Source organism: Pangasianodon hypophthalmus, chromosome 1 (genome assembly GCF_027358585.1).
Source record: "Pangasianodon hypophthalmus isolate fPanHyp1 chromosome 1, fPanHyp1.pri, whole genome shotgun sequence".
NCBI classification, from domain to species: Eukaryota; Metazoa; Chordata; class Actinopteri; order Siluriformes; family Pangasiidae; genus Pangasianodon; species Pangasianodon hypophthalmus.
The window spans coordinates 19,700,219-19,714,585 of NC_069710.1; the positions used below are offsets into that span (position 1 = coordinate 19,700,219).

At 38.6% G+C, this 14,367-nt stretch overlaps 1 long non-coding RNA gene across 2 annotated transcripts in view; it reads right to left on the minus strand.

The window, feature by feature from the left end:
- Positions 1–1,725: 1,725 nt before the first annotated feature.
- Positions 1,726–14,367, minus strand: part of LOC128319113 (uncharacterized) — a 13,141-nt gene continuing 499 nt past the window's right edge. Inside the window, exons 2-6 of one of the 2 annotated variants that reach the window (XR_008302497.1) lie at positions 13,213–13,255; positions 10,699–10,948; positions 6,823–6,935; positions 6,454–6,689; positions 1,726–3,688 (exon numbers count right to left, since the gene is read on the minus strand). This is a non-coding gene — a long non-coding RNA (uncharacterized LOC128319113). The remainder of the gene's footprint in view (positions 3,689–6,453; positions 6,690–6,822; positions 6,936–10,698; positions 10,949–13,212; positions 13,256–14,367) is intronic. The other variant, XR_008302496.1, reaches the window with a different exon arrangement.

Below are 14,367 nucleotides of genomic sequence, written 5' to 3' on the forward strand. Positions count from 1 at the left end.
GCTCTAACATGGTCTAATGTAAATAAATTATAACCAGAGTGTACATTAATATGTTTTTCCTGGCCTAAATCTAACCAGTTTCATCAGCCATTTTGCTTGCCAGTCCTTCAGTTTGCCATTTTGCAAGGGCGATTTTTTTTTTCTCCTACCAACAGCAGGTGATAACCACTGTATTAACAATCAAGGGCTTATTCAGAAATTAAAAGAGCAAATCAACTGCTCACTCTTGGCACAGGCCACTGCTCAGCCCATGGATGCTCTTTTGGTGTCCTGGCAACTGGTAAACAAGAGGATAGAGAGAGAGCTTCTCTGAGCAGTTCACATAATGGACTCCTGAACGCTGGTGCTTTAGCATGCTAATCATGCTGGGAGAGAGGTGAGCACAGCGCTCAGGCGACCAACCACCTCAATAAACACACTCCATCAGGACTCTGTCAGCAAGAGATAACCAACATGTCTTAACGCATTAACATTTTAGATATTTATAAGGATGACACACAAACTGGATACATGATTTTTATTTGACTTCACAGAAAAAGAAATGCATTTTAAAAATTGCTTACTGTAGGCAGGATGGGAGATATTAAACTTGAATTTTAAGATCTTCAATTTTATTTACATAGCACTTTTAACAATGAACACTGGCACAAAGCAGCTTGAATAATGTGCTTGTTTATAACATATTAATCTAAATCACAGAACTGAAGATTGAGTAATGAAGTAATGAAGGGCAGACACTTATGAAACTGTACTATTTTTAACAACACATCGCACTTTACTTATTCGCTGATATTTACAGTATTTATGTGATTTCCACAACAATTACAACCTGAGTTTTAAATAGCTATGCTGTAAAAAAATGAAGCAGTTGCTGGTAGTGAGAGGCCTTGCTGGCTCCTGCCCCATAGGTGACCCAGCTCTGAATGAGGCATGAAGTAGAGAAGCCAGGGCTAATCCTGTTATGTGCCTTCTGTTGCCTTGTGGTATTGACTCACCCAAAAGTGTTTTAATATCAGCTTTATTACACTCTACAGTACACTCTGCACCCTGCCTCTTGGCACACTGACAGTTGAGAGATTAGGGTTTTTAGCGCATCCAAGAAATAAAGACATGTCACCATCCATACCAGGTTAACGACTTGACTCACTCTGATCTCTTCTGTATTAATTATATATAGAGTTAATGGATTAAACTCAGCTGTAGATTTGAGAGGAATTCTGTGAGCTGCCTTCTCTTTATTACTTTGTATATGTCTGGAGCTTCATTAGAAAATGTTTGTCCAGCATAGGTGTTAATGCCGAAACAAGCACGACAGTGATATTGCATGCACAATAAGGGCATGATATTATCTGCTGTGCATATTAATGCAGGCACCACGTTATTTTATTGCAAACACCTCAGCAAAATCCATGGTATTGCCTGTAAACCCGCTTAGTGCGTTTGTGTGTGTGTGTGTGTGTGTGTGTGTAGGAATCAGAAAGGTCCACCTACACATATTTAACTGATGTGCATCTTGCAAATTTACACACATTAATGAGAAATAGTTCTAATGAGTAAAACATATAAAGTGCATTAGTATATCATATTAAAGAATGTCCCTGTTCATGCTGGTGAAATAGAGTAGTATATATGCAGTAAACTCGATTCTGCAGTAATACTTGAGACCTCAGCATTACTGGCATTATTTTCTGTCACCGTTTGTTTAACAGAAATGCACAATTCTCCTTTGTTTTCAATGTAATCTTTTATTAGATCCATTACAGGACAAATTAGTTCAATGCCACAAATGGTCTAAAAATAAAGTTAATCATGTTAGAGTTAACAGACAAGTTGCCTACATCTAAAAATGTCAGAAATCTCACACCAGGAAACGTAACATTTAGACACACACTCACCATTGTGATTCACAATAAATTGCATAGTAAATGATTTTTAATCATAGTACTCACATTTCTTTTACATTTATATTTAAAATAAAAATTACTTGCTTTCTGATTGCCTTCAAAAGCTTTAAGGACATCACCGTCCATGGTAACAAAAGTGGGTCTCAAAATCGATTGCACAATCTTATTATCAAATACTAATATATTTGCATAGATCAAAATTATATGTTTGCCTCTGCCCAAATTTAATTATAATATTATGTACTCTAAATAATACTTTACAATGTTTAAACAAAATAGCAGATCAGGGATGAGGATTATTAAAAACTACTACTACTACTACTACTACTAATAATAATAATAATAATAATAAGTAGTAGTAGTAGTATTTCACATGATTTTTTAACAATTATTATCATTTATTTCTTATGGCTGCAGTTTCAATCAGACTGCACAGACAAAATAAAATAAAACAAAATAGCACAGACCATGTAAAGTATTGTATAGTGTTTTCCTTAATAGTACACCAGTATTTTTTATAACATATTTAAGCTATTATTTTCAAACTTGAATAAAGGAGGTTCCATCTGCTCAGGACAGGTCCTACACTGGTCAGTAATGATTGCATGACCAACTCAATTGCATAGAGAATAAAGACAACAGCTCTCTCTATACCAGGTGTGTAAATATCAACACACAGAGCTGTTCAGTCACAGTGCAGTAACCCTTCACTGCTGCCGTGGGTCTCACATTCATGATGTCTACACCACTAGTTCAGCAGACTACACTTTGCAGAAACTAATATTCAGCTACTCATTTTGAATATAACATTACAATCAGATTAAACAGTGTCATTTTTATCATAGCAGATGCTCTCAAGCCTTGCCTGTGACATTAAATACAAGACAGTAAATACAAGTGCTAGTAAGCTATCTATCAGTTTGACCAGGGTTACATACACATAGATACATACATACATACCTACATACATACATACATACATACATACATAACACTTTAAATGTATTTAATGGTTGGCCTCTGTAGGATATTAATATAGTTAAAAAAAATAGCATTTCGTTTGTAGCAAACTACAGGGTGTCCCAAAAGTCTCCATACATAGGGAAAATTAACATCTTTTACCAAAATGTCTTCCAAAATTTTTCATACGTAGTTTATATTATATATTTTTTTTCAGATAGCCTTTAAGAACGCCTTTGACAAAAGAAGAACATATTGAAATCATTCTCATGGCTGGATCGGGAAGCTGTCGCAAGGTTACGATGGACTTTAACAGGAAACACGGCAAGCACATCACACACAACACTAAACTTTCTAACAAATCGCCAAACTTCCTAACAAATTCAAAAAGACTGGAAGTGTTGCGGACCAACCGAGAAGTGGACGTCCACTAACATCCACTGACGAAGGCACAACCGACGTGGTGCTTAGTCCCCTATGTATGGAGACATTTGAGATACCCTGTAGTCTGAGATTATATGTTTGAAAGCAATTTCAATTACACATCCAGGTAGAGTATGCACAGCTAATGTCAGATGTCAGATTATAATAGATTCTAAATTATAATAGATAATTTCCTTTAAAAAACAGAAAAAAATTAAACAATTAAAACATTTTTAAACATAAAATGACAAAATGTGCAAAAGAAATAAAGAGGCATTTAAAGTGCTTCAATGTTATAATGTTGGGGCACACAATGAAATGGTGCAGACATTTCATCAGCAGGCACTGATTTGTCATCCATGATCAGGTGTCATTTATAAAAATCCTCTTTTATTCTTCACCTGAAAAAGAGAGGGGGAAATTATTAGATATGATATTGTGGATATTGTCGGTTTGTCAGTACTACAGTAATGTATCTTTACCCATTGACCATGATGAAAAAATTGAATTCACTAGCACTTTATATAACATTTGCTTATTTTAAAAAGACTTTTAGATTAGTAACCTGAAGATTGAATGCAACATAAGGACTTGAAGCTCAGGCACAGGGAGCAAGTGCCAGGTGGAGATTGAGGATAAAGTTGAAGGCGTCTCAGCGCTTGGTACACTCTTAGGCTAAAGCAAAGACGAAGCATGTGATAGATCCTAAGTCTGCAGTGCTGAGGTGGAGTAAGCCCAGCCTCTACAGCACAGCTCAGACAAGCAACTTAAAATATTAAGGCCAAGGGGGAAACAGGAAAGTCAGCAGACCACCATCATCACTGCAAATATTACTCGAACCTCTACTTCTGGTTCAGTACACACTGATTAGAAATGGAATTACACTGGGCTATAGAGTCTGATTGGTTCTGACCGACATCTTCTTCTTTAACTGCTTTATTTTTAGAGGTTTCTCAAATTGCAAACAAAGACCAAAGAAAGCAATCTGAGTTGTGTTAAAATAGTCGTAGAGGCAGGGTAACAGGAAATGCAGGTGATTCTGGCACCTTGAAACTACATCATTATGTTGCCAGTGATGTGGTTACACACTTTGGCACTTATCTGTGATACATATAACCAAAAACTCTTCCTAAAGTATCACTGAATCCAGCAGCTGATTGAGGCTGCGGCAGTAACTGCAGGTGATAGAAAACAGAAAAAAGACTGTGGTGAATTGGGGTGAGAGGAAGTACAGACGAGTGTTGAGAATGAGGGTGAGGGTATGCCACGGCGACCGTAGGAAATAGACGGCACACTGTTGTCATTGTACACTGAGCTGAATGAGGTGAATTTACACCCGCAGCACGTGTCCTGTTAAAGCTGGGCAGCAGGACTGGAAGAGAGGAGGGGGCAGGGGGTGTAAGCGCTAGAGAAAGACGGTCTGTTTAGATTCTGGGTATGTTGGTGGGCACAACCGTTTTGGAGCCAAATGCGGCACACTGAATCCTCACTTTTATATATGCAACCCTTCTTTTCACTTGCTCCATCATTCTTTCTTTCTTTTTTTACTTTCTTTCTTTCTTCATTTCCCTCTCACTGAATGAATAGCCATTGCAGTGCTACTGTGTAACTGCTCCCCTCCCTCCCCACTCAGGCCTGAATGGGGGGCTGAATTGAGCAAACAGTCAGCCTGTCAGCTCAATAGGCGGTCTGGCCGTGAACTTCAAGTCCTTCCCAGGCCCTCGGCATCGCTAGTAGAAGGAGGGGGAGGTGAGACGACGAGGAGGGGTGTACAGACACCCTCAGACTTGGGGGGCCCTGGGTGCCCATTTTCTTTGCAGGCCTCAGTTGTTCCCAAGACTGGTGCCTGCGTGGAGAGCAGGAGACCAGCTGCTTGGTTGTCCCAAAAGGAGGGGTGGGAGTGTGTGTGCAGACATGAGAGTGTCTGCCCCCTTGCCCATGCCATACTTGCCTCCCAGCTATACACACTCTCACACACGCTCCCAGACATAAGGTTTCACTGCACCCTTGCTCCCCATCATCTCCTCGCTAGACCCAGCCTCTGAGGCGCTGCTGTTTGTATTGTTTTAACTGTGCATAATTACCTCAGGCCTCTCTAAGCCAGAATCATCCACCACATTACCACCTCTTTACTGACACACAGTTACACAATAAAACTCAGCTTCATAGACACCAAGTCTTGTTTTAAAGACATAGAAACAGAAATCAGTTAAATGATTTTAGAAATTAATCTTGTGAACAAATAATAGAATAGAATTTAACCTGATTGGAGAATTCAGTAAATGTTAACATTGTGTAGACAGAGAGCCAGAGCAGCAAGTGAAAGCTCTCCAGGTTCAAATATTTTACACAACCCCAGTATTGTTTTGCTGTAGTATTGTTTTGCTATCTGTCTGGGATACCCTCACTAGACCTCACACTTACTGCATCTCCTCTGCTTTGCTGGGAGTGTGACACTTACCCTGCATTATATCAGCTGGGCCATGGCATGTCTGGAAGCAAACAAAGGCGGCTCTCTGAGCAAATTTGGAACAATGGGCAGCATTGTTTTTCTGCTCTCATTTAATTAATCGGACTCAGCCGACTATAACTGGTGTTTTAGTTAAGCAGGTATTAAACTTATAGCTCCCTGGTCCTGTTTACATATAATGTAAATGTGCTCATGTCTCATAAAAGGTATACAATCTTTGTAATGAATTAACGAGCATTCTGAAAATGTCAAATTTGTCATATTGTTCCATTAGTTTTGCACCTCTATGCACAACAATGCTCTTTATTGTAGTGCCTGAAGATGTGAGAAAAAAGTCTCGCTAGCTTTCTTCAAAATGGCAGCTCGCCATCTCAGTGCCTGGCATGGCGGCGAGGAGGGCAGCAAAATCCCTGATGGCGTTCTATTCAATTCTCGTGCCCGCAGATGCCCGCTCTGACTCCCCCATTGTGGCAGCAAATGATTTAATACAAGCAAGTACAAAACAAGTCCCCACCCACTTTGGTGCCAGCGATATGTGATTTTCACAATTAAGAAACACATCTGCTGTAATTAAAAAAAAAAGTCTCTGTGCTGAAAGAAGAGGGAGTTTACACTATGCGTGTGTGTGAAAGAGAGAGAGAGAGAGAGAGAGAAAGAGAGAGGATATGAAATGGAGGAGAGCGATGGCGGGTCTACCTGCTCATTCTTCCTCCCTCTTCCATTTCATGCCAGCGCTCTCTAAGATGGTGGTGAAGCGTGGATTGCCGCTCGTCACAAGAGGAAGGGGCAGGCAGGCAGCGAGAGGAGGGGCTGAGAGCAGCAATGCATACTGGGGCACAGAGAGTCTCAACATCAACCCGCCCCTCCTCCTTAACATCCTCCATGTTTTCCTTCCCTTTCGCTGGCATCTTTTCGACACAGAGATTGGACGTCTGTACGAAAGAGCGAAAATGGAGAAAGACCATGAAAACGTAAATATGAGTTTGCTGGGCTGGAAAAGTATTAGAGGGTACACCCAATCAGACATGTGCAAACACACACACACACACACACACACACACACACCTTTTAATGTCTGTTCACATGGTACAGTCTGCCCCGGAGCATGCAAATGACTTTCATTATGCAAATGCATGCAAATCAGACTCAACCATCTGAGAATCAAGGCTGGGAAAAATCTACACAGAGAGATTGAAAAGAAAGAGAGCAAGGCATAAATCCTTTTTGCGTGGCAGCAGAATGCTAACGGAGGGAAATGTGGTGGGAAGGACCAACAGTGGCCCAGGGTGAACAAAAACGATTTCCGCTGTCTATGCGAGATCATACAATCACTCTCTTTCTCTCTGCTTCCTTCCTTATCATATACATTATGAGTTTTAAACAAACACACACAAGAACATATCCAAGAATATAAAATTGGCTGTTTTTAACAGGGTTTAAATTACGTACCACTGCAGCAGCCACATTTTTTTTTTTTTTTTTTTGTTAAATGACCTTGTTGTTAACATTCAAAAGTCCAAGAAATCAGCCCTGGCTGTGAAATGCAGTTCAAACCAGAAATGTTCTATATCACATAGAATGTTCCAAGATTTACATAACACTCTCACTTGACTTAACATACTCATCAGAATTTACACTATCTATTCACAGAGATAGCTTTATGTTCCTTCTTCCCCCAGATTTGATTTGGCATTCTGAACCAGTGCCTGTATAATATAGCATAACAAATACAACATGAAATATATCTACAGATGCATAGAAAGGACTAGTGGGCTGGATGATAAATATAATACTTATTTCTCTAGAAAGCAGTGTCATATTGAGAGGTGGACCTTGTTTTAAGGTGACACTGATTGGAGGTCCAGGGGAGACTGATTTTAAGGGGGAAAGAGTGTGAGAGAGTTGGGATAAAGTTAGAAGTAGAATTAGAGGGGTGTAGTCCTGCTGAATGGCAGCAAACCTTCTCTAATTGGCACTTGACATTTTTTGCAGTGGCCCTCTAAAGTGGGCCTACTCTTAAGCCCTCTCCAGGCCATTGTTAGAAAAATGCCTTATGCAAATAAAGTGAATAGGGACCATTGTAAAGCCTCTGACATTAACAGCTGAGGCAACAATGGGATTGTATGCTTTCAGTGGACCTGTAGGTGTGTTAGAGAGTGAGCTGGACAATTGGCCAATATGTGAACAGCCATCCAACTTATGCATAGGAAAAAGCTTATTTTTGCAGACTAAGCACAGATTTTGTGTGATGAACGTTTGACAAAATGGCTTGCTAAGTCACATTCACCAGTATCCACATAGTTATTTGCTGTTCCTGTCTGTTTTATTTCTTTGGATTATAACCTAGCAAGGCAATAGTGTGCACACTTATCTAATGAGTTTATGATGCCATTTTTAGGATCATTAACATACTTCTGATCATTCCTAATGATATTAGTGATAAAGGAGAAAGTATCCCTCAAAAAATTTTCCTTTGCTCTGATCTCCTGACAGATATAAGGTCTTTGTGAAGAATAGACTTCTCATGTGGCCAGTACAATGTTGACATTCAACGATGACCTGCTCTACTGCAGTTACCTAATTGAATCTCTGTTCTATGAGTGCACCAGTTGACTTTGCCAACTGCCTAAAGTATATTCACATCTCAACGGGGGTGACAGTAGAGCAGAGGCTAGGGGAACTAAAGAGACAAGCATTTAGTCCTTAATTTCCTGTCCCACAGTGCAGCTTTTTTGAGGCTCAGTTGGTGTGTTCGATAGAAAGAAGGGCAACGACAGGGGTTGGCTAGCTTTGCTCTAACTACAACTCAGCAGTTGTGACTGGACGGTATTGAAAGGGTAGTAAAAGAGCCCATTGAGTCTGTTTGACAAGTGAGCTAGCTCTATAGACAGTACAGTTGACTGGAGAAGGGAGTAGAGGGGAAGGGAGAAGAGGGGAGGGATACAATCACTGTTTATAGAGCTTAAGTTGGCTTGCTACAGGCTTTTATAAACATTTCCAGTTATACTGAAACCAATATGTTTAGCACACCTCAGTTCTACCTTCCTACCTGTTCATGTTAGGGTTTTCAAAGTGTACATAACAATATATAAGTATAAATGCATGACAAACACCCGTGCTCTGTAATTGTCAGTTTGGCTTCACGTTAAAAAAAAATGAAGGGAGAAGAGGGAGCTTTTATAATGCTCCTCCAGCCTGTTTATTGGATGTTGGGGTTGCCCTGACACTTATATGGTAGACACCAGGACATAAAGTACCATGCTGAGTCAATACAGAATGATATGTTACTCTGGTGTTGTTCAGTTGTGCACAGGTAAATATGCTCTTGCTATCAAAGAGCAGTACAAAATGGAATTGTTCATTCCTTCATTTATTCCCTTACTATCAAGGCTAACACAGTGTGTGATGCAGTAGCTGCATTGCAGCAGGCAGCCCTGACCGTGACCGATCAGCTGATGCCGCTGTTTATTACATGGCCAAGGGCAGAGACTGTTTATGTGAAAAGGCACACATGAATGCTTCATATAAACTGCATATCACTGAGCTCTTCTTCATCCAAATTATAGCTTACCATGTAGTACACTTGTTACGCAAGCTTACACATTCTTTATGATTTATCTCTTCATCTTTTTACTACTTGAAATTTTATGTCAAGCTGAACAAGAACATTTGCCAAATAAGTGAATGTGAATGTAAATGTGTCCTTTGACACTCTGATGAACAAATATAGCCTTGACTTAACAATCAAGGTTTTGTCACCATAACAGTTTGCTTAAACATGTCTTATTACGAGCCCTGTAGAAAAAGGGGATATTTACCAGCTTTAATCCAAAGAAGTAATGTCCAGACTCAATGGTGTAATGAGATCAAGTGTAAAGGTGTGATGATCTGATTGGGCAGAGACCTCCAGCTGGTTCTGGCTTCTATGCTACCTCAAATTGTGGGATTGTCCTCCTAATAGCTGCTGTCAGCAGTACGGTTCTGGGTCAGTAGCTCTGACCGCTGGCTCACAGTGAGGAACAGAAGAGCATTTGTACCATTCACTACCACCTTATCCAGCTTCTCTGCTCATATTCTAATATTGGGTCTATTCCAGCCCATTCATATGCATGAACGAGCATCAGCGCCCATCAGCAACTTCTGGGAGCCCCAAAAAATCTACCTCAAACAAGTACTGACCCATGGTTCAAATGTTCTTCAAGCATTGAATTGTCTGCCAAATTTGCTTTGGAGTGCTATAGTCCCAAAATCAATCAAAACAGTGACCAAAAGGCCAAGTATTAAAAATTTAGCATCTTTCCTACTGAGCAGTCAGAGATGTATTTCTGTTTCCTAATGAACTTTGATGCAGAAATATTTTACTGGTGAACTAATCTGTCTAGAACATGGTGTACTGTGTTGAATACTATAAAGGCATCTGTGAGACCCAGTGGCCATGTGACTGCAACATTAAGCCTCTGCCTGCATTTCACTGTGCTCTGGGATCAGGAGATTAAACGTGATCATGTTTGTCCAACCAGGCCATATTACGATATTTAAAGAAACCAGAGGAATGGAGACAGGTGTTTTGTGATAACATTTACATTTTACATTTAGTAATTTGGAAGACTCTCTTATGCAGAGTGATAATGTGGATTCAGCTGAAAGTGTAACAATACAATGTAGAATTTGTAAAAAAATTGAGAGACTAACACTGTTTTCAGAGTAGACTAGTCAGTAAGTAAAATGGCCTAAATGCTTATATAAAAATGCAAACTGAATATATTCACTTCGTTCACTTCCAGAATATTAGTTCAAGAGCCATTAATAATATTGTCAACTCTCAGGTAATCCATCTGTAATATACAATCTGCTACAACATACTCTACTTCTGATGAGGTAAAACAGAAAATCTCAGTGGTCTCAGTGTCAAATCATACTCCATGGTGAAAAGCACCTTACCGATTCTGCTTCTCCTGTTTGCCATTTCATGTCGTTGGTCTTGTGAGAAGAGAAAGCAGGGGGTGGGTTGTGGAGTGTTGGATGGGTGTGGCCTTTCAGGTGTGTAATGGGATTCTTGTTACTTTCGGTTATCTAGCTTTATGAAGAACGTACATCACTCATACAGCTAGATAACCAAAGATAACAGCCAACCCCTTCGGCCAACCATCTCTTCCAGCCAGGGAGGGAAATGAGAAACTCGAATTCAGACCTAAAAACAGAGGAGCTTTTGATTAACTCTGCAATTAGGACTCTGTGAATTTAATGTGTTTTAACAAAACATTAATTCAATGTAATTTAATCAGAGTATAACTGGTTATATTTGAAAAATGTCATAGGTTCAGAGGTAGATAATTACGCAATCATTTACTAATCAACAGAGAGTAGTAGAGTATGTTATTTTTTCCCAATATTTATAAATGCTTAAAAATGATGCCATGTTGTCTTGGCTAATGTGGCATAATTTTTGAATGTGCTCTCTCAAATGCTCACAAAACTGTGTTAATGGCAAGACCCATAACAACTTGTCATAGTCACATCTCTCTGTAAGCATATACAGACCACACTAACTGCTTCTTCCTTCTCAAATGATGTGCTTCTCTCCCAGGAAAAGGGAAACGATGCTCCCTACAAATGCTGATACTTGTTTCTAAATGAGAGCACATTTCCTGAGCTCACAAAATGGTAAAGACCAACAGTGTTTGTTTTAATTTTCTACAAATTCACCATCAAGTGTATAGTCTATTTGGTTATCTAAGGAAAATCCCTGTCTCTTCTGGACACACACACACAAACACACACACACACTCACACACACACACACACACACACACATGCACACAGTACATATGCAAATGAAAGAGGAGTTGGTCCAATTAAAAGCCTTTGTGCAAGAAGCCATTCCCCATTACTGCTCTGAGGTGTTGTAATCATAGGGAGAAAGAAAGAGAGAGAGAGAGAGAGAGAGATCATAATCATGCAGTACAGCTTTTTGTGCCAGCCAAAATGGCAACGTTGGGTCAAGTTCAAGCATTTTCATTTACACTATGCTCTGTCCATTTCCCATCACCTAATTATTTTGCTAATGTCCCCAGAATGCTGTTTACAGTACAAACTGTTCTGACTTTATCTGTTTCTGATTAGCCTGGTCGCCTATGTGACATTAAACAAGGAATTAAGGATCTATGCAGTAAACAATTTTCACAAACCACTGACTCACAAATATGTTAAGGCATATGTGTTTACAAAAAAACACTCACACAACAAATGCCACTTCAGTCTCCTAACACAGCAATAGACCACTATTTAGTAATTCAGCAATTTACAATAATAATAATAATAATAATAATAATAAATAGAAAATTACAGGAAAAAAACTAAAACCCTCAAATTTGTTAACACATGCCCATCTTTTCTTTAGAATTCCATGCTATAATTAGCAAATAATCAAATATTTACTATTAATATTTTTATTTACTAATATTTGGTTTTATTATTATTATTATTATTATTATTATTACTATTAATTACTACGCACAGTGGCAATTAGATTTTTTTTAGAATCCATCATGATGCATACTAAAGAATTTTTCTTCATATATATTCATAAATATAGTAAGCAAGCAAGTTTATTGTAATTCTAATCGAACAGAAGGCTGGGGATCGAACGAAATACAGTTTCTCCTGTGTCAGAGTGCTACATATAGCATTTAACGATATACATAAATATATAAACATACAAATTTCATGTGTTTGCATAGCCTATACCACGATTTTTTAATGTAAACTGAATTTCGATTTTATCCATTCATATTCAATCGCTGAATTTAAGCCCTGCTGTCAATCATAATTTCCCTCACCCAAAATACTGTAGGATTGGCTGAGCTGTGGATGAGGTGTTGAGCAGCATCTCGGGTGTTATAAGTGTGTAATAATCAAGTGTTAATAAAATAAATATAAAAACACTAGTGTTTTATTACTGAACCTATTTGCATATTAAATGGAGATAATGGAGAGAGTAGATTTTTAGACTTTGCTTCTGGTCGGTTTATTATTATTATTATTATTATTATTATTATTATTATTGGCTTGGATTGCTGTAGCCTGCGTCACACTATACTATTTAACAGCACTTACATGACTTACACGCCGTGAGTGGGATTGTTTTCCTTTATTTGCTGTCTCTCCTGTAGCGTTTTGTAATCACGGATGGGATTTACTGGAGCATGGATTTACTGGTAGGGGCTGAATTGGGTTTCAAGCTGAAGTCTATAGCCACATGCTGGACTGTGAGGTAATTATACAATTACAACTCATTACAACCTGCTTTGACTTTATGGTTTAGGACAAGATATGAAGATATGCGCTTCTGGAACTATAGCAAATAGATAAAATTTAAATATAAATACATATATACATATACATATACGTACATATATATATATATCTATATTTATATAAAGCCTAAAACATTACCTCTATCATGGGCTCGTGTCCTTCAGACTATATCGTGAAGATTCTGCGAAAAGAAAACAAGAAAACAAACAAACTCACATGTCGTATTTGGAAGACAAATTGGCTGATTACACCCCATGGTTTAGCACTAATGACGGATGCTTGAGCTACAGTTATGAAGTTGTTTTATTCTACTTAATGCATAAGCATAATGCATGCACTGAAATGATATTTATATATGAGTAGTCTAAATATTACTTGAAAATATTGGTACATGCGGTAGATATTTATGTGTGTGTGTGTGTGTGTGTGTGAGAGAGAGAGAGAGACAGAGAGAGAGAGAGAGAGAGACATCGCCATGTTCTCTACATGCGTTGCACTGGTTTGAGATATTGCTTCTGCAAGTTGAGAAGTTGAAAAACTGCGGTTCATTTGATGCGGGTGTATCCACACGGTCACCATGTATACAGCACTAGTCTAATGTTGAGTATTATTGTGCTTCGAGGCCTGAGAGCCTCTGGATTAAACTCCAAACACGCGCTGTGAGGAGGATTAAAGCGCACCATATAGGCATAACCCTCTCTGACAGATACACACCATAAAATCCTAAAATCAGAGATATGTTCACCAAGCAAGCCTAATGAAATTCTCATATCTGTGCATTATATATCTAAAGGCAAAAAAACAACAACAAAAAAAAACAGATTAGTCTTCCACAGTGAATGAGAGCTGTCACTGATTTGCTGGGCTAAATTAACATCACAGCAATAAGAGGTTATACCAATTACAATAAATAAAATCTAAAGAATTGAATGCATCAGAATGCATGAAAGAATAGATATATTCAGTTCTGATGGTATCCAAGACCAGATGTTAGTTTGGGTATGGATTTTCTGGAAGATTACATCGAGTCAAGGCGGCAGAGGAGGACATATTAATGCTGGTATATATATATATATATATACATATATACATACCAATACCCAAATATGACCTAATGCATTCAAAAAGTTGGCAATTTTTAAAGTTGGTTTCACTAATAACAAAACACTTGCCTTTAGTCACCTATGAGAGAATCATGGCTATCAGTCTACCTAACACTGAACCCACCTGGCGTCCGTTCACATTGTAGATTCGGTTAAACTCAGCGTTTAATAGGGGTGTGATCTGAATAAT